The sequence below is a fragment of the Phodopus roborovskii genome, unplaced genomic scaffold (genome assembly GCF_943737965.1).
Source record: "Phodopus roborovskii unplaced genomic scaffold, PHOROB, whole genome shotgun sequence".
Classification (NCBI taxonomy): domain Eukaryota; kingdom Metazoa; phylum Chordata; class Mammalia; order Rodentia; family Cricetidae; genus Phodopus; species Phodopus roborovskii.
This window is the reverse complement of record NW_026126418.1, coordinates 71,115,040-71,139,937: the sequence shown is the minus strand read 5'-3', so window position 1 is coordinate 71,139,937 and position 24,898 is coordinate 71,115,040. Positions and strand designations below refer to the sequence as shown.

The 24,898-nt window shown below is 44.5% G+C and overlaps 1 protein-coding gene across 7 annotated transcripts in view; it reads left to right on the top strand.

Annotated features, from left to right (window-relative positions):
- Positions 1–40: 40 nt before the first annotated feature.
- Zer1 (zyg-11 related cell cycle regulator) overlaps positions 41–24,898 on the top strand; it is a 39,346-nt gene continuing 14,488 nt past the window's right edge. For 2 of the 7 annotated variants that reach the window (XM_051185071.1, XM_051185069.1), the window contains exon 1: positions 14,599–14,884. The gene's annotated coding sequence lies outside the window, so the exon portion shown is untranslated. Of the gene's footprint in view, positions 179–14,339; positions 14,408–14,598; positions 14,885–15,050; positions 15,145–24,898 lie in introns of those variants that run through there. The other 5 variants (XM_051185070.1, XM_051185065.1, XM_051185066.1 and 2 more) reach the window with 4 other exon arrangements.

The following is a 24,898-nucleotide window of genomic DNA, read 5'->3' as shown; positions in this document are numbered from 1 at the left end:
TAAGGCCAAGCAAAGCCCACGAGCTCGCTGGTTGCAGGCCTCAGTTTCTAACTCCGCGATACACCTGCCAATCTCCCTCGTTTCCTGTCATTAACCGCGGCTCAGTTGTTTGGTGAACTGGATCCAGTCCTGGATGTGTTTGAATACTGAGTCCTTATGGAAATAACCGTGTGGCTCAGTAAGTACCGCTTGGAGAATCCGGAGTATAGCTCGGTATTTCCTTGCATTTGGGAGTTCATAAACAGCAGAATTTCTGTAATTTCACAATTTCAAAGCAATAGAAAAGGAAAAGCAGGAGCTGAGGGTGTAGTTCAGTTGTTAGAGTTCTTGCCTGTCATGCACTTCGCCTGGATTTCTAATCTAGCACTGCTTGTAGTTGAACGTGAGGATGCATGCATTATCCCAGCTTTTGAGAGGTAGAGACAGGAAAATCAGAAGTTCAAAGTCATCCTCTGCTAGAAGTGAGCTCGATGTCGATAGTTCAAGGAATAATACGCTAACAAGATGGGCAGGGATGGTAATCCCCGCATGTGCAAGGTGATAGGCAAACTGGCTCCCTAGACTATTCTCAAGTAAAATGGAGAGCGATCAAGAAAGACAGCTGGCCTTTGGGTCAGGCACCCCCCCCCTTTAAAAAAGTGTGTGGATGGGTGCTTTGCCTGTATTTATGTCTGTGCATCTCTTACCTGCCTGGAGGACAGAAGAGGGTGTTGGAATTCTTGGACCTGGAGTTGTAAACAGTTGTGAACCATCATGCAAGTTCTAGAAATTGAACTAGGCTTTCTGTAAGATCAACCAGTGCTCTTAACTGCTGAACTATCTCTCCAGCCCCACACAATATATTTTAGTAAAAAGAGGCAGGCGTGGTGGCAAATGCCTTTAGTCCCAGCACTCTAGAGGCAGAGATGGGTGGATCTCTGAGTTCAAGGCCAGCCTGATCTACAAAGGGAGATTCAGAACAGAGCTGTTACACAAAGAAACCCTGTCTTGAAAAACCAAAAAAAAAAAAAAAAAACCAGCTAATTTTGAAAATTAAAAATATAAAAGTAAAGAGGGTGGAGGAAAAAAATCAAGATGTCAGAAATCCTTGTTTCCCTATTCATACATACATATACATTCATAATTTTATACTTACTTTTTCATTTTTTCAGGAGCCAAGGAAAACTTTAATGTTGGACATCACTTTTCAGATCCTCTTATTTTCATGTTCCTGAACTCTAGGACTTCATTGGCCAATAGAACAGGCACTTACACTTTTCTAGACCAAAGTCCCAAAGTTTCCCATATTCCTCCAAAAAAACCCAACATGGTCAGCTTTGTCACAGCAACACTCCAATCTTGGTCCCAACTTCTGTCTTGCTGTGATAAAATACCATGACCAAGACAAGTTATACAGAAAAAAGCAGGGGGTGGGGGTGGGGTGCTATTTCGGATTGTGGTTTCAAAGGGATAATGGTCCACCACCATCATGACAGGGAGGCATGACAGCAGACAGTCCTTCGAAGCAGGAACTGGAAGCTAAGAGCTCATATCTTGAACCACAAACACAAAAAGAGAGTAGGCTCAGCAGTTAAGATTACTTGTTGCCAGCACTCAGATATAACGTGATAAATAAGAATCTGGGAAACGATAGGCTGATGGATGTTTACTTGGGGAGAAATCACTTTCACCAGAAACAGATGACCGCCACAGGTTCCCGTCCCAAGGATGCCTCCGGATGCTCTCTGTCTCCAACCAAGAAGCAAGAGACAGAGAAAGCTGGGGTCCCAGACCTCAGACCCAGGTCCCTCCCTGGTCACGCCCACACCTGCTACAATGGGCATGGTCAGTGCAACAGGTATATGGGTGGAGTGGATATCTCACAATACTCAGGAGGCAAAGCCAGCCTGGTCTACTGAGTGAGTTCCAGGACAGCCAGGGCTATTACACAGAGAAACCCTGTCTCAAAAAACAAAACAAACAAAAAAACTTGTTGCTCTTCCAAAGAACCTGAGGTCAGTTCCTGGTACCCACATAGCAGCTTGAAACTATCTGTAACTCCATTTCTGAGGGGTCTGAATTTCTCTTCTGCCACCATATTCAAGGACACCAGGCACGCACATGGTGCACATACATACACTCATACACATAACACAATAAAATAAATCTACAAAAATTTAAGGGAGCTAGACGGTGATGGCAGCACACACCTTTAATCCAAGCACTCAGGAGGCAGAGGCAGGTACATCTCTGAGTTTAAGGCCAGCCTGGTCTACAGAGCTAGTTCTAGGACATCCAGGGCTACACAAAGAAACTCCATCTCAAAACAAAACAAATTAAGGGAGAGATGGATAGCAACTAGAAGTGGCTGGAATCTTTAAACTCTCAGAGCCTGCCCATAGTGACTTACTTCCACCAGCAATAACACCCCCCCACCTCCAACCCTCCCCAAAAAGCAGCATGGACTGGAAGTAAGTTTTCAGATACATGAGCCTTTGGGAGATATTCTCTTTCAAACCACCACAATTACTGTGTCATTGCCTTGAGACAGTGTCTCCCTTAATCAGAACCTTGATGTCTTACCCAGGCTAGCTAAGCAGTGAGCTCTCAGGTTCTATCTGTCTTGACAATACTGGAGTTGCAGACACAAACAGCCATGCATGGCTTTTTGTATAGGTGTTGAGTATTTAAACACAGGTTGTCATGCTCACAAAGCAAGTGACCTTCTTTACTGAGCCATCTCTTCAGCCCTGCATTTATTTCTTTTTATCACTGAGATAAAATACCTGACTACCTGACATAGATAACTTAGGAAAGATTTATTTCAGAGATGCAGAGGATTTGGTCCAGGGAGCTCAGAACAGGAAGTTAGTTTACATCATGGCCAACCAGGAGACCGGTGGAATGATGGGGCTTAAATGACTTTCTCCTGTTTCCCTTTTGTTCTGAGACTCCCACCCATGAGATGATGCTCCAAACTCAAGGTGGGTCTTCCTCCTTGTTATTTAGCCAACTCTAGAAACATCTTCACAGACACACCCAGAAGTATGCCTTAGAAATGCCTATGAGTTTCTCTTTAAAAATGTTTTATTTTTATTTTTACTGATGAGTAAGATGGTGTGGGATCCCCTGGAACAGGAGTTATAGATGGTTGTAAGCTGCCTAACATGGGTACTGGGAACCAAATGGGATTCTCTGTTACAGCAACAAGAGCTCTTAACCACTGAACAATCTCTCTTCACCCCCTTTGTTTTTCAAGACAGGTTTTCTCTGTGTAGCTTTGTAGACCAGGTTGATCTTGAACTCACAGATTCACCTGCCTCTGCTTCCCAGGTGCTGGTATTAAATGTGTGCACCACCACTGCCCAGCAATAATTTTATTATTTTATCTTATTATTGCCTGCTTGTATGTCTGTGTACCACATGTATGCCTAGTGCCTGCTGAAGCCAGAAGAGGGCATCTATTCCCCTGGAGCTGGAGTTACTGGTTGTGAGCTAGGAATCAGCATGCACCACCACTGCCTGACCAAAGCAGTATTTTTGAAAGACTATCTCACCTTATCTTGGCAAGGTTTGGCAGTCACTCTCTTTTATGTCCTGCTTGTCCTATTTGGACAGCATACTGTCAGCAGTTGAGGCAAGAGTACTTTCTTTCCCAGTGGCTTACTTTTGCCACAAAGAAAGTAAAGTCCATATGGAGCTTCTTCAGTGCCTATCATCTTTGCTGAAGTAGACTGGAGCAGAAATGTTTCATTGTCATAAAAGAACCTATATTATTAAAACACCTTAAATGCTATATTCTGTAGATCGCTGAAGTATTTGAAGATGATCTATCTAAAATATATCTGTTTGATCTTGTAAACATACCTAATATGACTATAAATTCGATTGTAATAGGTGACTAATAACAACCTGTATTTCCTTATTATATATATAGTTGGTAATAATAACTTTCAAGGACTAGAAATTTGCATTACATTGTTAAATGGGTATAGGTACAATAACTTAAACAAGACTAGAACCATTGAACAGCATGTTTTAACAAAATTAAACTCTGTGTTTATATGCAATATACAATTTATATGCAATATACAAAAGTCCAATCTAATTTAAAACTAGTATTTGCTTTTTGGAAGTAGATTCAATAATCTACCTTTTTATCTTATATCTATATCCTCTCTTTTTTTTTCAGAGTAAAGTCAGTAATCTACCCCTTTTATCCTATCATATCTGTATCCCCCTTTTCTCTTTTCAAAACAAGAACCCAGAATCTAATCTCCTTTGTTTAATTTTTTTCCTGATTACCAATAACAACTTGTAACCAATTCTCCTAAACAATGACAAATATTCATTATCCAATATAAGACTAAAAAGTATCCACACCACCACTTGGGAATGTAGACATCCTATTCTTAAATTTACTTCCTGCTATCTGGGGAATGACAGCATCTTTAGGGGATCCTGAAAAGAAAATTTGGGGTTAATTGTCAAGTCCTGGGAGAGGTAGCTGTATTGCTTGCTGTCCAATCTCTGTGTAAATGGGAAAGTTTAGGGCTTGTTTCAAGTACTGGATAGAGTAGTCTGTGAGGCTGGGTCACCTCAGTTAGTCTCCTCTCAGCTAATTTGTAGTCCAAGTTGGCCTTTAGGTGATTATTTTCAGCTTAGTGGTGTTACTATAGTCCTGGTGGAATCATCATTGTGGGGTTCTATCAAGTTTTTGGAGACTTCAGAGATTACATTAGGTCAATGCCTTTTCTTGGCAATTTTACATGGTAATTCTCCATTCTTCTTTGAATGCTTATTTGTGCATAGGCCTTTAAATTCCTCAAGATGGTTGTTTTTATTTTCCTGGAAAAACAAAAAACAAAACCTTTCCCTAACTCTTAACTTTGGGGAGGTTCCTAATCTAATCTTTATCAATTTTAATTTAAAGTGTCTCCTGAAATTTTTGTTTTATCTTCCAAAGCTCTTCTATCTTCCAGAGCAGTATGGATTTTTACAATAGGCATTTGGTCCCAGGCATTTGCTCTGGGAAGGAGTTTCTATGGTGGCAGGAAACAACTGAACCAGAATTGGCATGGTTTCCCAAAGGCAAAGGGTTACCTTGTCTGTCCCTTGTTGATATATATTCATTAGTTAGATGCCTGCCTTTGCCACACCTTCTGCATTATTCAGAAGGGAGGGATGTTCTGTTTATATTATTATACTTAGAAAAAAACATTGTTTTTAGGACACCCTGTATACAATCCCTTTTAAGGTGACCTTGTTTGCCACAATTGAAACATTTGACATTTCGATTTTTCTTCAACCCTCTTGAAATCACCTCTCCTATCCATTTATCATCATGGTCATAAGATTCAAAACTAATTTTATCTCTGGCCTGCGGTGATATATTATTTATGATTTATTAAAGCTTTGCCTGAGGGTACAGAAAGCAAAGGTAGCAATGGTGATACACACCTTGAATCCCAGCAGCCATACTAGCTAGTCATAGAGCTAAGCACACACCTTTAGTCCCAGGACTCAATAGACAGGCAGATGGATCTCTGTTAAGGCCACACTGAGCTACATGAAACTGATCAGTCCTAAAGATTAACAGCTCACACAAAGGTGATCTCAGCACTTGGGATCCTTTAATCCCCGGCACTAGGGGTGGTATGAAAGGAAGAACCAAAGGGTCTCAAGATTATTAGTCTCCAGCCTGAGGTAGAGCCAGGTAAGAGCTAGTGTCTGGTTGCTTTGCTTTTCTGAGCTTCAACTTGAAGCTTGAACCCCAGTATCTTATCTCTGTTTTTTTTTGTACCTCATGGACCCATTCCTCCAAGAGTGCTGACCTTGCCTTTAGCAGCCTAATTATTCTTTTGCATTGAGAACTGGCATTTTTAAAAACCAGAGATTCAATTACTATTTGTCTAGCTTCTGAATTTGGTATCATTCCATTTACTGATGTCAATCTTTGTAAGAAATTTGTGAAGGTTTCCTTTGGTTCCCGGGTAAGTTTAGTAAAGTAAATGATTCAATTTTCTCTCCTACTTCTTTAATTCTGTCCCAAGTATTCAAAGTGATGCATGACATAAAGCCAGGGTATAGTCATGGTGTGGTCATTATAGAGATTGCATTTCTATAGTAGCATAATCTCCTTCTCCAAGAAGTTGATCTTGGGGGATTTCCATATCTCTAGCTCTACTTTTGTTCAATGGTCTTAGCCTCTTCTCTGAACCAGGTACTCCATTGTAATTGTGGACCAGGCTCTGAAACATCTTTAGTCAAGTCTATCCAGGCTTTAGGGATAATTCTATTACAAACTGACCACAAGTTTAGCATCTGCTTCACAAATGGTAAATGCATGCATATGAGACTCTCGATTCCTTGAATCTTCTTAAATCTAACATTGGTATAGGAGTTCAATTAGCTTTTACAGAATTTCTATCATTTGGCAATTCCTGTAAGGTTATTGACTATGTTAAGGTTGGTTGTTTTAAAACCCTATGCTGTTCCTCCATAACCTTATAATGCAATGCTGAAATTAGTTTGCCCTTAAATCCCTCTGTCTGGATCTGAATAGCTCTATTATCTGTTTTATTAAATTTTTCTAAAACGTGTATCTTAGTACTCAGATTAACCACCTTTTTTAGTGATAAAACAAAAATGATAAAATTTATGTTTATAATTGTCATTATGTAAGTCCCGTCTAAGTTAGTTATCCTCTTATTTAATTGTTCCATTTTCAAACTGTCTGGCATATTATCATAGAGAGACCTAAATCCCTCCAGAGTAATAGTGTTTCCCATTTTATAATGTGGGGAGGAAAAACTCTCTTTTAACTAATTCCTTCCTTTAAGAATTCCCAGTTGTCTTACCAAATATGCCAACAATATCAGTGAACTGTGAAGCATAGCATGTCTGATTGGAGAATTAGCATGAAGGTGGGAGCTGGGAGTGGCAGCCCATGGAGAGGGGCTGCTGTCTGAAAAACCAAACATGGGATTGTGTGGAAAATACACGTGTGGCAGGAGCAGCCTGAAGGCAAAGCTAGCCAGTCTAAAGTAGATAAGTCCTGTGGCATTTGGATCCCAGGTGCTTCTGGAGTTTGGCAGCTGGAGACTGTTTTAGAGAGGAAAATCCCAAACTTGTTCAAAGGCTTGAGAAAAAAGAAAAGGCAATCTAGCAAACTGGGCAGCAACTCCAGCAGGAGACCCTCGTGAATCTCAGGCCTCTGGCTTTGCAGCCACTGGCAAATGGCTTTTTCATGAATTCATACCCCAAAAGTTGGATGCAAGATGTAGCATGAGTAATAAAACCCAGAGACAGGCATTGGGGTTAAAGCTGAAGATAAGAGAAGCAAAGTAGCTTCTTACCTCTACCAAGGCTCAGACCAAAGAGAGGGAGGTGATCCTGTTCTTACTGTGACTGCAGATTGCCTGACTTCTGTTTCCTCCCATCTTATATTCCTCTCTAATGTTGGTATTAAAGGAATGCACCATCACCGTCTAGCCTCTATGCCTAACTGGTGTGGTTGCTGGGATTATAGGTGTATTCCACCATGCCTGGCCCATATGGTTGCCTAGCTTTGCAGTCTGGTCTACAGGTAAGCTTTATTTGTTAGATCATAAACAAAATATCACCACAGGAAACTTTTTACCAAATTGTGCTGTGATTAAATATGCCTAAAATAACCTGCTCTAGATCAGACACGTGATGTCTGAACCAACACTGGCTACTTAGTCCTGTTGAACCAAACTGCCTTCCTGCCTCCCTTGGATGGTCACCCCCACCAGCCATGGTGGTCAGATTGTATTTAAATTGTAGCAGAATTCATGTAACCTGAAATTTGCCTCTCAATGTCTTCAGGTTGATTCAGCAGCATTAATCACATTCTAATACCATGCATCCATCAACACTATTTCCCAAACTCTTTATCACCTTAAATAGACACTGTGTAATGTTTTACACAAGAATCCCCATTCCCTATCTCCCACAGGCTCTGGTAATATTCATGATTTTCTTTTTTCTTTTCTTTTTTTTGAGACAGGGTTTCTCTGTATTGTTTTGGAACCTGTCCTGGAACTAGCTCTGTAAGACCAGGCTGGCCTTGATATCCATGCTATCTTCATGTTCTTTTAGTCTGTGTTATTTTTTTTTTGTTTTTGTTTTTATTATTATTATTATTATTATTATTTTAATTAGGCATGTGTGTTTGCATGTGGGATGTGCACATGGATGCAGGTACCACTGAAGAACAGAGGCTCTGTGCCCCCGGAGCTTGAGTTATAGATAAGGTTGTGAGGTAACCTATGTGGGTTCTGGGAATTGAAATTGAGTCCTCACATGGTCTTAACCATTGAGTCGTCTCTCTACCTCCTGAAGCTGTGTTATTCTTACATCAGTGTTCAAGTGGAATCATCCTGTGGCCTTCTGCTTGTGTTACTGGCTTATGTTACATGGTATAATTACTTGGAAGTTCCCACTTGTTACATCATGTAAAAGAATGTCAATATTTTGTGTCTGAGTGATGGTGGACATTAGAAGATCCTGACTGCTGACAATGCAGATGTCAGTAGGGGCTGCCAGAAGCCTGTCTAGCAAACACAACCACACCAGGAAAGACAACTATTTCTGCCTTCTGGCTGTTGCAATAAACAGCAACATACAGTTATTTGTCCAGGCTTTCAGAAATTAATTCTATATGATGAGAAACACGGCATGACATCACAGCCGTGCCCTCTTAGATTCCACCAGTAATAGCTGAGTCCAATCACTCCACTCTATGGCCAACACTTATTATCATCTGTTAAAAAGAAATCATATTCATTCTTATAAGAGAAAAATGGTATTCCATTGTGTTTTGTTTGTTTATGTATATGGGTATATTGTCTACATTTATGTCTGTTCACCACATGTGTGCAGTGTCCAAAGAGAATAGAAGGCAGTGTTGGATCCTTTGGAACTGGAGTTACAGTTGTGAGCTGCCATGTGGGTGCTTGGAATTGAAGCCAGGTCCTCTGGAAGAACAGCCAGTGCTCTTAACTACTGAGGTATCTCTGCTTGTTTTGCTTTTGATTTGCATGTGTACCCACCAACTTTGTTCATCTTTTCACGTTTGGTGTTTTGTTTTGTTTTTTCTGTGAACCTTGATATTCCATATGAATATTGAGGTGAATCTTTTCTCTCTCTTTCTTGTTGTTTTTAAAGACAGGGTTTCCCTGTGTAGCTTTGGCTGTCCTGGAACTCACTTTGTAGACCAGGCTGGTATTATGGTTTAATAAGAATCAAGAAAAACAAATAGGTTGAATAGATGTTTATTCAGGGAGAAATAACTTACAACAGAGACAGATGGACACCAGCAGGTTCCTGGTCCCAAGGATGCCTCTGGATGCTCTCTGTCTCTGTGCTGCAAGCAAGAGAGAGCTCCAGGGGCCCCTTCCTCAGACCTAGTTCCCCCAGGTAGCATCCACCCCTGTCCCCACCCCCCAGTGGGCTGGTTAGTGCCACAGGTGTGGACAAAGTGAATATCTCACTACAGGCTGGCCTTGCCTCTGCTAGCCAAGTGCTAGGATTAAAAGCATGCATCACCACTGTCCAGCTTAAGGTGACTCTTTTCCTCCCTCCTTTTCCTCCTCCCTTTTTTTCTTGGTTATTTTGAGGCAGAATCTCCTATAGATCAGGAGACTTCCAAGCCAAAGATAACTTGAATTCCTGATACTCATGTCTCCCATGTTCTTGTATCACAAACACATCCCACAATGCCTGATGGGTTTTGCTGTTTTTTTAAAACTGCTATTAGGAGTTTGAAAGAATTTGTACTTACTCTGTAGATCAATTTGGGTAATACTACCATCCTAACAGTGTGAAACTTTCCTGCCTATTAACATGAGGTATCTTTCCATTTATTTGTCTTTAATTTAATTTAGCACTGTTTTGTAGTTTTCAATGTATAGTTTTTTCACTTCTTTGGCTAATTCTTATTTATTTATTTTGTATGGTGTTTTACTTTCATGTATGTATGTGCATTACATACATTCCTGTGCCAAGGAAGTCAGAAGAGGGCATTGGATCCCTTGAAACTACAGTTACATATGGTTGTGAGCTGCCATGTGGGTGATGGGAGTCCAACCAGCCCTGCCCTCAGTAAGAACATTTCCTTTTGACTGTTGAGCCATCTCTCTAAAGGTTTCATTCTTTTCATTGCTACTGTACATGAACTTTTTTCTCCTTGGGGAGCTGGTGAGATGGCTGCTTAGGTAAAACCAGTTGTTGCCCCAAAACTGACAACTTGGGTTCCTCTATTTCCAAAGTGGAAGGAGAGAATTCACACCTGAAAGTTATTCTTTGATCTCCACAAGTGAACTGTGGCATGTGCGCCCATGTGTGTGTGTGTGTGCGCGCGTGTGCACACACACACACACACACACACACGCGCGCGCGCACACACACACACACACACACACAAACACAGGAAAATAATTTTAAAAAATTTTTTTCAAGATAGGGTTTCTCTGTGTAGTCCTAGCTGTTGTGGAATTGTATTTGTAGACCAGGCTGGCCTTGAACTCACTGAGATCCACCTGCCTCTGCCTCCCAAGTGCTAGGATTAAAGACATGTACCACCATTGCCCAACACAAAGTTTTAAATTACTTTTTTCTTTTGGGGCTGTTGTGGGGAGCTGAAGAAGCCTTGAATGACTGTGAATTGTTGATATGATAGGAGTCCTGTCAAGGACCCAATACCTCAGACTACAGAAAGAATAAATCCTTTCCAGTATAGATGGGGCTCAGAACTGGCCTTCCTCCAGTTCATTTGAGCATTTTGTCAGTGTGTGCAAAACCTGGACTTCTGTGGAACAAACTTTATACACTGTAAATATGTATTACTCTCATTGGTTAATAAAGGGCTGACTGGCCAATAGCTGGACAGGTAAAGGTTATGCAGGAGAGCCAAACGAAGAGGAAGGTGGGAAGAAGGAGGGCAGAGTCTGGGGAGTGACGTGCAGATACAGAGAAAAGCAAGATGAATGTGCCATGTTGAAAGCAGGTACCATCTATCTGGGCATGCCAATTGATGACCCCTTCAAGCCTGATCACTACTGCTACTGAGTGACACGATTGCCCTTCACCTTCCAGCTGCCATCCTTGTTCCAGGCCCTACCTCTCTTTCCCAAGAGCAAGTCATCAACTTTGCAGTTGCTTCACCAGTGTTCGTCCTGCTGGGCCTGGTTACTCTGTCTTTGTCTCTTTTGTGTCCTTCATACTTTTCTAGGTGTGGTGAGGGGAATTGAGAGTCTCCAGTCAAAATATAGGTACCTGGGAGCCATCCACAGGGTACATGAGCTCTGGAGTCTTGGAAGTCCTGAGGCTGGATATGGCCAGTGGTGGTCACAGGCCCATGCACCTTACCATCCAGACCCTCACTTGGTCTTTGTTAGATCCACGTGCTTGGTTTCTCAGCCTGGGACCTGAGAAGAAACTACCACAGGGCAGGAGCCACTGGAATTGGAGGGGTCTTCCTCAGAGCTTGTTTACCAACTGCAGTTGGCACTTTTGGGCCCTATTTCACAGGGTTAGAAAAGATTAAGAGATCACCAAGAAAGGACCAGTGACAGCTAGAAATTGGAAGGGACCAGAAAAAACAAATAGGCTAAGAAGGTCTGTCACTGTTTTGTAATTGATGGTTCCTATCACAAGCCTGGGTCACAAAAAGATTAATTTGGTTTATAGTATCTAGAATGTTAACAAAGGAAGGTGGATTAAATAAAATTTCTGGTGCCTAAAAAAAAAAAAAGAAAGAATGTAACATTACATGACAGAGCGTAGATAAGAAATATAGGTTAATTTAAAATGTAAGTGTTTGCTAGTAACAAGCCTGAACTATCAGCCAAGCATTTATAATTAATAACAAATGTCTGAGTAGTCTGACTACTGGGACACAGAAACTCTGCCTACACTGGACCCTCCCGGATGTCGAGTTGTCCTACAGAGATCTGCCAGACTAGCTAGTCCCTTCCCTTGTTCTGTACATAATAGAAGAGCTGAGATTCCAGGGTTTTGTACATAGTTGCTGCACCATCAAAGTGAGTACAGCTCAAGCAATTCTAGCTTTTCCGAGTGTGTTTTTCCTGTCTTCATTTCCTTGCCACCCCGTTAGGTTTCCAGAACCAAGCTATGCGTAACATAGCTGATGAGAGAGGTAGCTCACTGAGTAAAGTGCCTGCCAAACAAGTGTGAAGCCCTGAGTTAAGATCCTTAGTGCCTATGTAAATCTGGAGTTATGGAAATTGATGAGCTTCCAGGGTCAGTGAGAGATTGTCTCCAAAGTAGGGTGATTGATGAAGATATCCAATGTCAACTTCTGACATCTGAGCAGACAGCTAGTGCTCTCTCTCTCTTTCTCTCTCTTCGTCTCACCATAACAGTCCTGGAACTTGTTAGTAGACCATGCTGGCCTTGGTGGCCTTGAGCCTACAGAGATCTATCTGCTTCTGTTTCAGGAGTCCTGGGATTAAAGGTGTGTGGCATTACATCTGGTCCACAAAAATTCATTTTACAAAACCTATTTATTTAGATAGGGTTTAAATATATAGCCCCAAAAGGGTTTCTCTATAACAGCTCTGGCTGTCCTGGAACTTGCTTTGTAGACCAGGTTAGCCTCCAACTCAGAAATCCGCCTATTTATGCCTCAAGTGCTGGGATTAAAGATATGGCCACCACTGCTCGCCTTCTTTCCTTCTTTCTGTCATTGCCCTGTATTGGAATTATTGATACCATCTTTGATTTCACATGGTCATTGTGCTGGCTAGTTTTATGTTAACTTGACACAAGATAGAGTTATCTGAAAGGATGGAAATTCAACTGAGAAAATGGCCCCATAAAATCCAGATGTATAAGCCTAGCTTAGTGGTGAATGAATGTCTTTAATCCCTCAAGAAACAGGCAGATCTCTGAGTTTGAGACCAGCCTGATCTACGGAGTAAGTTCCAGGACAGCTAGGGCTACACAGAGGAAACCCTGTCTCAAAATACAAAAATCAACCAAAAAAAAAAAAAAAAAAAAAAAAAAGAAAGAAAGAAAAGAAAAAAAGAAAGAAAGAAAGAAAGAAAGAAAGGTAAGCAAGCCAGTAAGCTTTACCCCTCCATAGCTTCTCTATCAATTTCTGCCTCCAGGCTTCTGCCTTGTTTGAGTTCCTGTCCTGACTTCCTTCATCAATGAACAATGTTGTGGAAATGTAAGCCCAATAAACCCTTTCTCCCCAACTTGCTTTTTTAAGGGGCTGGGTCCTTGAGACAGAGTTTCTTTTTGTAGCCCTAGCTGTTCTGGAACTCTGTAGACCAGACTGACCTCGAACTCAGAGATCCACCTGCATTTGTCTCCCAACTGCTGAGATCAAAGGAGTGTGCCACCACCGCAACGCATATGCATTCTTTCTTATATATTTGGCAAGAAAGCTCACAGATCAGTGGTAGAATTACTCAGGCCCTTGATTTGTGACCCCCCCCCCCAATTCCCACAGAGTTTCTCAAGCAAAAAGTATTGCAAGAGAGTTCAGTGAACTAGATGTGGATGGCAGTAAGAACAATGTTTAAGTTAACATATTATTTGACTACAGAGAGAGACAGAAATGAAAAGAGTCAAAATTGATTTAAGTTGTGAGCTGTCTGGACAGGAAAGCCAAAGGAAGAAATTGAGTGATCTGGTAAAGAGAGATCAAGAGAGTTTGGATACCCTGATGAGATTTATGTTCTAGAAAGCCCATTCTTGGATTGTGGGGCTGCAGAGGAAATGGGGGGATTTGTGTTAGGAGGCCAAGGTAGAAGTTAGGAGAAGAAATAGTGATGGGAGCTAGTGAGATGACTCAACAAGTAGGGGTGCTTGGCACCAAGCTTGAGGACTAGGGTTCGATCCCTGGGACCCACATGGTGTAAATATAGAACCATCTCCAGCAGACAGTCCTCTGGTCCCCTACATATGCACACACGAGTGCACAAATGTAAATAATTTTTTTAAAAATTATCTTAGAAAAGAAGGAAGGATAGGCAGGAGATAGTTGGGTTCCCAGCACCTACGCTGGAAGATTTAAGGCCATCTGTAACTTCAACTCCACTGGATTGAGGTTTTTAGCGTCCACTGGCAGCTACAGTCTCATGCATATACCTCCACTCACACGTATACACAAATTAAAAATAATTTTTTAAAAATGTGAAAGCTAAAGTGATGATGGGCAGAAGTAGGGCACTATTGGAGGAAGGGAGAAGCAATTGCTGAGGCATTATTGGTGACTAGAAGGAAATGCAGGGGCCAAGGACAGCCTCGGGGCTTGCTATCTGACAGCTCCTGGGTGAGTGGGCCTTCTCTTGAAGGAGAGGGAGGAGTAAAGTTGAGGGGCAATGTGGTGCCTGCGTGGAGACAGCCCGAAAGACCTCGGATTGGGCGCCGGGTGAGTCAGCGCTGACGAGGGAAGGTGGAGTCAGTCTTGTCCAGAACCCTGCTGCTGTGAGCCAGCCCTTCCCTGGAAGGGGCCCTGAAGGCTGACTTGGGGGACGCAGGCCTCTGCCCGGGCGGGAGCAGCCCGTGGGGTCCGGAACCTTAGGCCGCCGCCGCCCTCATTCGCGGCGGGACACGACCGGGGAACCCCACCTCTGTTGCTAAGGGGCGGCCCGGAAGTGACGCTTTGTTGACAGCACACCAGCAGCCACAGGCTCTCCAAGCGGTCGAAGCAGGATCTGGGGTGGGGGGAGGGGCTGGGCCTGGAGCCAGCAGCCAGCGGCCCTCCGCGGCCTAAGGGCAAGAGAACGGCCTCTGTCTCCGGGCCTCTGGCCGCTGCATTCCCTCCCTGCCCCGACCCGGACCCGGACCGAATCCGATCTCCTGTGGCTCTCTGGCAGCGGATTCCCCAGGGCCGCAGCCTCGGTTTGTAAGTGTGCAAAGCATCCCGTCTCCCCGCTGAGGGCCGCCCCTTCTCAGGGTATGTTCTAGTTGCCGAGTCAAGAGATGTGCCTGCATCCTTCTTGCCCCTCCCCCCCCTCAGGGTCTAAGCGTAGCCCCTGCGATTCCTTGCGGGCCCATCTCGGCTGGGGTGGGAGGGCCTTTGTCGTCTCCCGCCCAGGTCTGAGGATTCTGCCTCGGAAACTGAGCTCTCTACACAAGGAGAACGACGACGCCCGTTTGTGCAAGGTGGGGGAAATCAATGTAGGGCTTAGAAGGCCGGCCTCTGCCCCTCCTACCTGTTGGATGAGCTTAGGTCTCATTCCAACCCCCAAGCCATGCTACTTAAAAGCTTAGGGATGGCTTGGTTTCTGGATCAGCTCCCAAAATGGATGGCAAGGTGCAAACGGGGGGAGCGGGGCCGGGAAAGGGCGGGTGGGCTTGCAAAGCTGAAGACCGAGGGAACCCTATAGTTGAGGTGAAAATGAAGCTGACTGGTCTGGCCAGCTCTGGGTGGAACTTGATTTGTCTGCTCTTTAACCAGAGTCAGAGATTTCCCATGTTTGCGTGTGCCTTGTAAGAGAATATTAAGCGCGGGGGGAGGGGGCACCTAAAGCCTGGGAATGTTTCTGACATAATGCTTCTCTTTAGGTTTTGAGTTAGCGTGACCATGGAGATAGCATTGAAAATGGGCACAGGGAGCTATACATAGACCAAGAGGTGGTTGTCAGATGGAAGGGTCGTTGTGCCTTGTCTTACTCGGCAAATAAGCGCACAACATGTAAAATAGTAATAGGTGTCGTGGACAAAGGGAAAGCAGGAAGGACCGAGGCGGGGACAGACACTGGGATCTCTCTATAGAAAGTGGTCAGGGAAGGTATCTAAGAAGCTTGGTATGTGAGTAGAGATTCGTGAGGAAGAAAGCCGTTATGCACAGCGTTCAGAAGCAAGTTCAAAGGTCCTAAAAGAACCTGTGTGGCTCAGAATGAAGGAGGCAGAGTGGGCTGTAAGGAAGTCAGCTGGGAGCAGAAAACAACAGAGAGCCTGTTAGGGGCTTCCTTGTGGTGCGGGTTGACTTGTAATCGTTGAAATGTTGGGGAAAATGCAAATTTGAGGTGACAAATGACCATTGTACTTTGGCCTTGTATTCTGAGCGCCCTTTTGCCGTCTGTACTGACCATCAGTGACAGAAATCTTTAAAAAGAGAACTGTAGGCAAGTCATGTCACATTACTGTTTCTTGGTTGTTAGAATGTGAGCAAGTGACCTTGTGCTTTAGTCTTTCTGTCTGTAGAATAGGACTGCTGAATTACAGAGTGTATGTGTGGCAGTGTGGGCGGGGCATATGACAGTAATGGTCTGTCCACCACAAGCCCTGCTTTCTAACATCAGCTGCTGTATCGCCTGTGCTGAGTCTCCAGCTCTCAGGGGGCTTCATAGGGATACTGGAGGAGGCTATGTAGAATCTGTGGCACCCCTCACTGGTAAATGTAATGGTGTGTCCTCTAGGGGCTCTAAGAGCTTGGCCTTGGGGTTTTTGTTTGTTTGTTTTTTTTTTGTTTTGTTTGACAAGATCTCATTCTGTAGCTAGGCTGACTCACTGTGAAGCCCAGGCTGACCCTGAACTCATAGCAGCCCTCCTCTGCCTCCCAAGAGCTGGGATTGCAGACATTGGTCACCAACTCCAGCTGGTGGTCCTTACCTTTGTATTTGTTTGTTTGTTTGTTTTGAGGCAGTTTCATGTAGACTAGGCTGGCCTCAAACTCACTATGTAGATCAGGCTGGTCTTGAACTCACAGAGATTCACCTGCCTCTGCCCTCTGAGTGCTGGAATTATATGGTACAACATGCCTGACTCAATGAGGACTTTTAAAATCAAGCCCCCAAATCCTCCCTTCTATCATATTAACAGAACAAATTGATAGTGCTATCTGCTGACTTGCAGACAGATTGGGAAGGGCAGTGTTTGTTGGGCCTAGTTGTGACATTGAGTGTGTGGTCAGGTTTCAGGCAGAGGCTGTGGAACCTTGGAGGTACCTGACACAGGCTGAAAATTTGCAGCCTTGGAGGAGAACAGCGCAGACCTTCCTCCTCACCCCTTGACTACATCATCAGGCCTGGGTCATAGGCTGAGCAGGGCCAAGGATTTGAAAATGCAAGGGCAACGAACAGAGGGTGTGGCTCAGTGATAGAATACTTGTCTAGCATTCATAAACCACTGGGATACATCCCAAGCATTACAAACATAAAATAAAATAAAATGCAAATGGGTAAAGTTAGAGCACTTAACAGACTGGAGCCTAAATGACAGAGAAAACGTCTCTGACCAGAACCCCAAACTAGCAACCTGGTGAGCCAAGGCCTAGCACAGTTCTCCAACTGCTCATTGTATATGCTGGTGTGAATCCTTTGTTCCCTCTGGACCTCGATTTTCCCATTTTTACACTGAGAAAGAATGGTGTGCTCTTGTCCCTGCTGACTCTGGAGAGTGTGGGAAGATGAATGAGACACCATTTAACTATTGAGCCATCTCCCTGACCTCTGCTTTCAGTACTTCTGCAGTTCTTGACTCCAAAAGTGTGAGTTCAGAGACCCCTGTAGAGTCAGCTATTTAGGGACTGACTTCAAACCTGGTTCTTTCCCTAGAGCTGGTTTCCTGGCTTCAGAAGTGAACAAAAAGCTAGGGATATGGCTCAAACAGTAAAAGTGCTTGCCTTGCAAGCATGAGGATGTGAATTCAATCCTCAGCGCCCACATAAAAAAGCACTCAGGAGGCAGAGGCAGGGTCTCTGTAAGTTTGAGGCCAGCCTGGTCTACAGAGTGAGTTCCAGGACAGCCAGGGCTACACAGAGAAACCCTGGCTCAAAAAAAGAAAAAGAAAAAAAGAAAGGAAAGGAAAGAAAAAGAAAGGAAGGAAGGAAGGGAAACGCAGTGTGGTGACATGTACTTGTAATACCAGAGCTGTCAAGACAGCTTATTTTATAGTGGGGATCCTGTGACTCATAATATAGGATCCCTACTTTTAGGAAGCTGCTAGCCCTGGTTCATGGTGCTACTGGAATCACTACCACAAAACCAGATTATCTACAGTCAGTGTGCAAGGATTCATGGAGTTGTAAGGAGGTAGTGGTAGCACAGGAGGCTAAAAGGGAAAGTAAGCCTTGCATAAGACAGCGTGGGTGGCACCATTCAGAGCATAGCTGGAAAGCTTGAAACCCGTGGTCTTGACCTGATGAGCAGAGAGCGACTGTGCAAACTGCTTGGTACACAGCCTCAGCTGCCATACCTGCAGGCTGGAGGTAGGATCCCACCTCCTGTGAGGATGAAGGAAGCTGGTGCACGTCCACTGCTGAGCAGTACAGGCATTAGTAAGTTTGATTGTACAAACAGAATCCAAGCAATGTGATTCTCAGCTTGCTCCAATGCCCTGCCACACACACACAGTATTTGTTCATTGTTTCTTTATCAAGAGAGATACCAGCAGCCTAGTGGGGATGTGCTTTCTTCCCTCATTCTGTTTTCCCTGCATGATGCCCTGCAGACTTAGTCCTCACCTGCACCTCTGTCCATTAGAGCACCACCCCTTTTACTCCCCCTAACCCCCTCTCGAACTTGTCTGGACTATCTTCATAGCTCCTTTCTGTCCCTGATCTCTAGCCCAGGACCCACTCCTTTCTGGAAAGCATTCAACTGTAAATAGGGCATTTGTGTGGGGAGCTCTTGCATTAACATTCACTGGGTGGGCACTGCTCCAAGGGCCTGATCCTCTGGCTCCCCAGACTTTCTGTCCTCTAGGTGTCAGGATATTGCTGGGGCCCCTTGCTCCCTTCCTATGAATATTGGCCACTATTTCTCTGGCTGGATGGCTGGGTGAATGGAAGAGTGTGATTGGTGAATTTAGATTTTGCATTCCTACCCAAAGTCAGTTGCTATCTCAGGCTACTTTTGTGTTAGTTGTGGGCCTCAGTATCTTCATCAGCAAATGACTAGCAGTCTCTACCTTAGAGTACCATCGTGAGGTAATCCTGGCAACAGCAAACCTTTGTTCAGCCTAAATGCCAAGCACTAGTAGGCACCAAGGATGTGGGCGTGGGTGCAAGCCGCCAGTCGGCCCTCCCTCCCGAGCTGGCAGCTGGGGGGGAGGGTCATAGACAAATTGTTATGCAAATGATAGCTCTCTATTGGTACAGGGTACTGGGCTGTGATGCTTGGCTGGTTAAATAAGAAACTGTAGAAAGTAAATTCTGGAAGGAGCTGGGTATCCGTCTGGAAGCACCCAGCATGGAGGTGGTACAGCGAGGGCGGCTGCCTGGGCTGCTGTTGTTTTTCTCGCTCTTTTCTCCCACTGCCCTTCCCCCTGCATGTTCTAAACAGCCTGCAAGGGAAGAGACACAGGGTTCTCCTCTGGTTGTCTAACAATATCAGAGTCCCCAGTTGCCAGGATCCCAGATGGCTGGAACCTGCCATGAGAGTGAGTGCAGATACTTACCACTCCAAGGGGTGGCATGGCTGTCGTGGTAGGGTGTTCTGAGCCCTCCAGCTTTGGTGCCAGATGAAGGCAGCTCCTTCCCTCCCAGCTCTCCCAGGACACTCCCCTCCCCACAGCTGCAGGGTCAGCTCCTCAAGGAGGCGAACTCTGGTAGCAGCATTCACCAAGTTTGTCCTCTGGAGGCCTTTGGTGATCTGGGCAACTGGTGCCCCTTCCATGTGTGTAGCCCAACTAGAGCAGGATAGCTCGTGGGGACTATCCTCAGCGCTGCAGAAAAGATGGCTCTCCCAGCCAGCCCCAAGGTTCTGCTGTGGCCCATAGGGATTCAGCAGTGTTCTGGGGACTGTGAACTCATGTTCAGCCTCATAAGACTCACATTCTGCAAGTCCTTTGTGGCTCCTTCCATGAGCATTTGTTGAGACTTCCCTTCCTTCAGGCTCTGCACTTGGTATTCAGTACCACCTGGGCTCATTGACCGTAACCATGCTGCCCTGCACCCTGTCCTTTCAGCCACCTCCTCCCACTTCCAGAGCTAGCTAGGGCTCACTCTGGGGTCTTAGCTAAATGTCAAGCCTGCCCTGACACTGAAGCTCAGAATGGCCACAGGCCTCTCCCTGTCCTTCAGAGCACTGCCCCAGGAACGTCACTGTATCTGTGTTCCTCTTAAGTGGCTCTTTCCTTCCAGTGCCAGGATATTTCATACAGGCAGGACCTTGTCTGGCTTGCTCAATAGAGAACCCATGCCCTCAGGTGTTCATGACTAGGTTCATAGTTAGAGGGAAGCTCTATAGAAAAAGATAGCCTGAAGGTGGTGACGGCATGCAGGCATGCAGAGGCAGGTGGATCTCTGAGTTTAAGGCCAGTCTGGTCTGTGAGCTCCAGGACAGCCCAGGCTACACAGAGAAACCGTCTAGGGGAAAAAAAAAAAAAAAATCTTAAAAGAAAGAAGGAAACAGTCTGGCATCTGCCCTCTGTCTACCATGGAAGCAGGAGGAATAAACTAGAACCTGGATTGAGCCCTTGGGGTCCTCAGCAGAAACATCCAAACAGGACAGTGATGCCTCCCTGGACACTGGGATGGTAGAGTGAGCTCAGTAAGAAAACTCAGTGCATCGAGTGGCCAGGAGTTGCTTTGTAGAGGCAAGACATGAATAGTAGTTACAGGGGATACTCTTGAGGGGTAGAATAAACCATTGATTGAAATTAGACAGTCCTACCTAGTACACAGGGAAGGAACTAAGTGTGGGGCTGCAGGTGACTAGGCCCTAGGGCCTCTTGCCATCCAGTGGAGGAGGTAGGCTAGAAGGGATCTCAGAACTGAGGTCAGAAAACTGGTCCCCAGCAAACCTGACCTTGCTATGCCGATTCCCCTGTGCCAGCAGGAAGAAGGCCCAGACTCTTGAGTGCAAGTAAGGAAAGTCATGCTGAGGTCCAGACAGTGCCACCATTTGTGCCATCCCCAGAGAGTGTTACACCTGCCAGTGGGCCTTGTGGGAAGCCTGGGTCTAGGGAGAACAGACCCTGCTTGACATAGGAGCGAGAGCAGCTTGGCAGAAGAGAGAACTGGCAGTGAGAATCATAATGGCTGCTTTTAAAGAAAAAAAGAAAAGAAAAATAACAGGGCCTTGGAGATGGCACTGACATCCATAACCCCAGTTCCAGGGGTCCAGTGCCCTCTTCTCACCCTTCAACAGCGCCAGGCATGCATTGCTGTACATGGACATAGATGAATGCAAAACACTTATATATCTAAAACAATATAAGTAAAACTAAGAAAACATATATCTAAAATAATATAAGTAAAACTAAGAAAAAATTTAACTGACTTATTTAAAAAAAGTGCATGCTAGTCTTTCAGAGACTTGAATTCACTTCTTAGTACCTGTACCAAGCAACTGGCAGGGGCCTGTGGCTTTAGCTCTGGGCTCTGTCATTCTCTTCTGGCCTCCAGGTGTGTACTTATACATACATATGTACCTTCCCTCCACACACATTAATATTAAGGTGGGCATAGTGCACATGCCATTAATTCCAGAAAAGACAGGAAGATCTCTGTGAGCTCAAGGCTATGCTGGTTTTCTAGAGAGTTCTAGGCCAATCAGGCCTACATAGTGAGGTCTTGTCTATAAAGTAAAATGAAGCTGGGTGTGGTGGCACACACCTTTAATACCAGCTCTCAGGAGGCAGAGGCAGGCAGATCTCAGTGAATTTGAGACCAGCCTAGTCTACAAAGCAAGTTCCAGGACAGCCAGGACTATTACACAGAGAAACCCTGTTTTGAAAGACACACACAACACACACACACTATAAATCTTTAAAAAAAAAAAAAAAAAGAAGAGCAATAGCAAAAGAATAGCTGATTTTTAATTCCCTCAGAAGCTGGAACCCAGTGTCTCGCACATGCTAGGCAAACACTCTATCATGGAACACTCCACATTTTATTTTATTAATACATGTTTTTACTAAGTTGCTCAGGCTGATCCTGAACTTGTGATCCTCCTACCTCAGCCTCCCCAGTACAGGCAATGTTGTCTTTTGCTCCATGTCCTGAGAATCTTAGAAGGTTCAGGAGTGGAAACAGGATACCCAAAAGCTGAGCAGTGCTGAGCCCACACCCCTTTGGAACCTTCCTCGTAGGGCTATGACCCTTTAATACAGCTCCTCATGTTGTGATGACCTCCAACCATAAAATTATTTTATTGCTACTTCATAACTAACTTCGCTCCTGTTAAATGTAAATGTCTGTGTTTACAGGTGGTCTTAGTCAACCCCTGTAAAAGGGTTGCTTGACCCCCAAAGGGTTGTAGCCCATAGGTTGAGAACCACTCTTCTCAGAGATGATATGATGGTACCAAAGAGACCAGTTTGTACAGAGGAGCCTTGAATCTCTGAGCTTGAATTTCCTTATTTGTCAAACACAACCCCAGCCTCCCAGCCTCTTATCTCCTCAGCTCCTCCAGTCCTGGCAGGAGAATTATCTTCATCTTTCCAGATGAGGACACTGTGATCTGGAGAGGTGGCATTGTAGCTCAGTGAATTACAGAATGAAGTCAGAACAGAGATCTGTCTGACCACAGACCCTGTGCTTTTGGGGAGTTGCCAGGGATTGAGCCCCAAGTCTCATACACAGTAAGCATGGGCTCTATCACTGCACTACATCTGCAGAGCACCGATTTTTCTGAAGTTCAGTATCCACAGGGGATTGATCTCTGGGTTGGGTATCAAAATCCACAGATGCTCAAGTTGTCTATTATACATTGTGTATAGTACTTGCACAGAGCCCACACATGTACATGATAAAGCAAACACAGGTTCTCTGCAAGAGCAGTACATGCTCTAAACCCCTGTGCCATCTAACAGCCCCAGGAACTGTTTCTTGTTCACCTAAGTACAGTATGAGTTTGCAATTGATGTAGCCATTGTTGATACTATGTGAACTGGCTTATCACCAAGGTGCATCCAGCTCTCTTTCAAGTGTGGGTTCCTTCCGTTGGTGCCAGTTGTGTTTTTTTTTTTTTTTTTTTTTTTTTTTTTTTTTTAATGTGTGAGACTGGGTCTCTTTGTGTAGCCCTTGCTGTCCTTCAACTTGCTATGTAGACCAGGCTGGCCTTGAACTCACTGAGATCTGCCTGCCTCTTCTCCTGAGTGCTGGGACTAAAGGCATGTACTACCATGCCTGGATGGTGCCATCCAGTTTTAATATCTTTACTGAATTATAGCATACATGTGAATGTTCACTATGAAGACATCTGTGAGGCCACTCAGAGGAATGACCTGAAGCTCATCTGAATCCAAAAACTTCCTTTGAGGTGTACATCCCTACACACAGGTCCTTGCCAAGGAAATTGTCCCATCCCAGGGTAGACTTCCTTATGTGTTAGTGGAGGGGAGTACACCTGAAACAATTGCCATGCCCTCTTTCCTTGTCACACTGTGAGGGTCATCGAAGTTGTTGGCTGTATTCTCATTACAGTGTGGTAATTAAGCAATAAGTAAATATACTGTAATTATCCATTGCAATGTCAGTGGACATTCAAGGGTTTCTTCTTTTGGGGACCATTACATGGAGTATTGCTGTGAGCCAGGTATGGTGGCCCATGAAGCAGGCAGATCTCTTGAGTTCAGGGTCAGCCTGGTCTACAAGCAAGTTCCAGGACAGCCAGGGCTGCAGACAGAAACCCATCTTGAAAAACAACAAAAAGAATACTGCTGTAAACATTTAGTGTACGTTTTGAAAGTTTTATCTATGATTAGGTATGTAAGAGTGTGGGTATGCATCTGTCACAGTCTGGGAGTCTGTTGTCTCTTCAACTGTGAGTTTCAGGGGTTTGAACTCAGGTCCTCAGGATTGCATGGTTAGCACCTTTATCCACAAGCCATCACATTGGCCCTACTTGTGAATTTGCATATGCACCTCTGTTGGGTGTATTCCTGCAGGCATACTTGCCAACCCTTGAAAGCACATTCCTGCTCAGCCTCTGTCAGTATTGTTTAACTGTCTTGTTACCTCCCAGTTCACACCACTTTACACACCCACTACCGCTCCCTATCTTCACCAGTGCTTGGCATTTGCAGCTGAGCTGGCTGGCAGTAAGAAATGGCATCTCATTGTGGGTTGGTATGCATTTCCCTGATACCAATGGAGCAAGATGAGTGCCCTTCAGGAGGCAATCATCCTTATGGAGGTGCCTGTTAGGTCTGCCCCTTTCTCCTGGCGCACTGGATGCTTCTCTCCTTACTGGTCTGTAAATGTCTCCTATATATTTTGAATATGTGGGACAAAAGGAGTGCACCGTTATGCCTGGCCAGTGCCAACCACTTTAATCTCTTTACTGAATTGTAGTAAAAATGTGAATGTTCACTGTGAAGATAGCTGTGGGTCCACTCAGGAAGGACCAGATACACATTTTCTTCCTCCTCCTTCCTCCCCTCCTCCCCTTTCCCTTTCCTCACCTCAATCTCCATTATGTTGCCTTGACCAAGCTTCATGACCCACTATCTTAGTTTCCTTCCAAGTGCTGCGATTGCAGACACATGGCTAAACCGACTTTATCAGTGACTTTCTGTGAAACAGACCCTTTACTTAAGGCCTGTAGTGTATTTTTAATTAACTTTAGTATATGTGTGAACAGAAATTTCTTTACACCAGTGCATACAAGTTTAATCTTTTCTCCCTTATAGTTCACACTTTTAATGCCTGTTAAGAAATCTTAGTGAAGTGCCTGGCTCAGTGGTTAAGAACACATGTTTGCTCTTGCAGAGGACCTGTGTTTGGTTTCCAGCACCACATTGCACCACACTGCCATCTGTAACCCCAATTCTAGGAGATGTGATTTCTTTCCTGAGCTCTGTGGCACTGTATGCCCCTGGAGCTGGAATTCTGGTCAGTTGTGAGCTACCATGTAGATTCTGGAAATTGAACTCAGGACCTTTGTAAGAGCAGTAGATGATGTTCTTAACCACCAAGCCATCTCTCCAGCCCTCAAGACTTATAAAGTAACAATTTGAGTGTAAT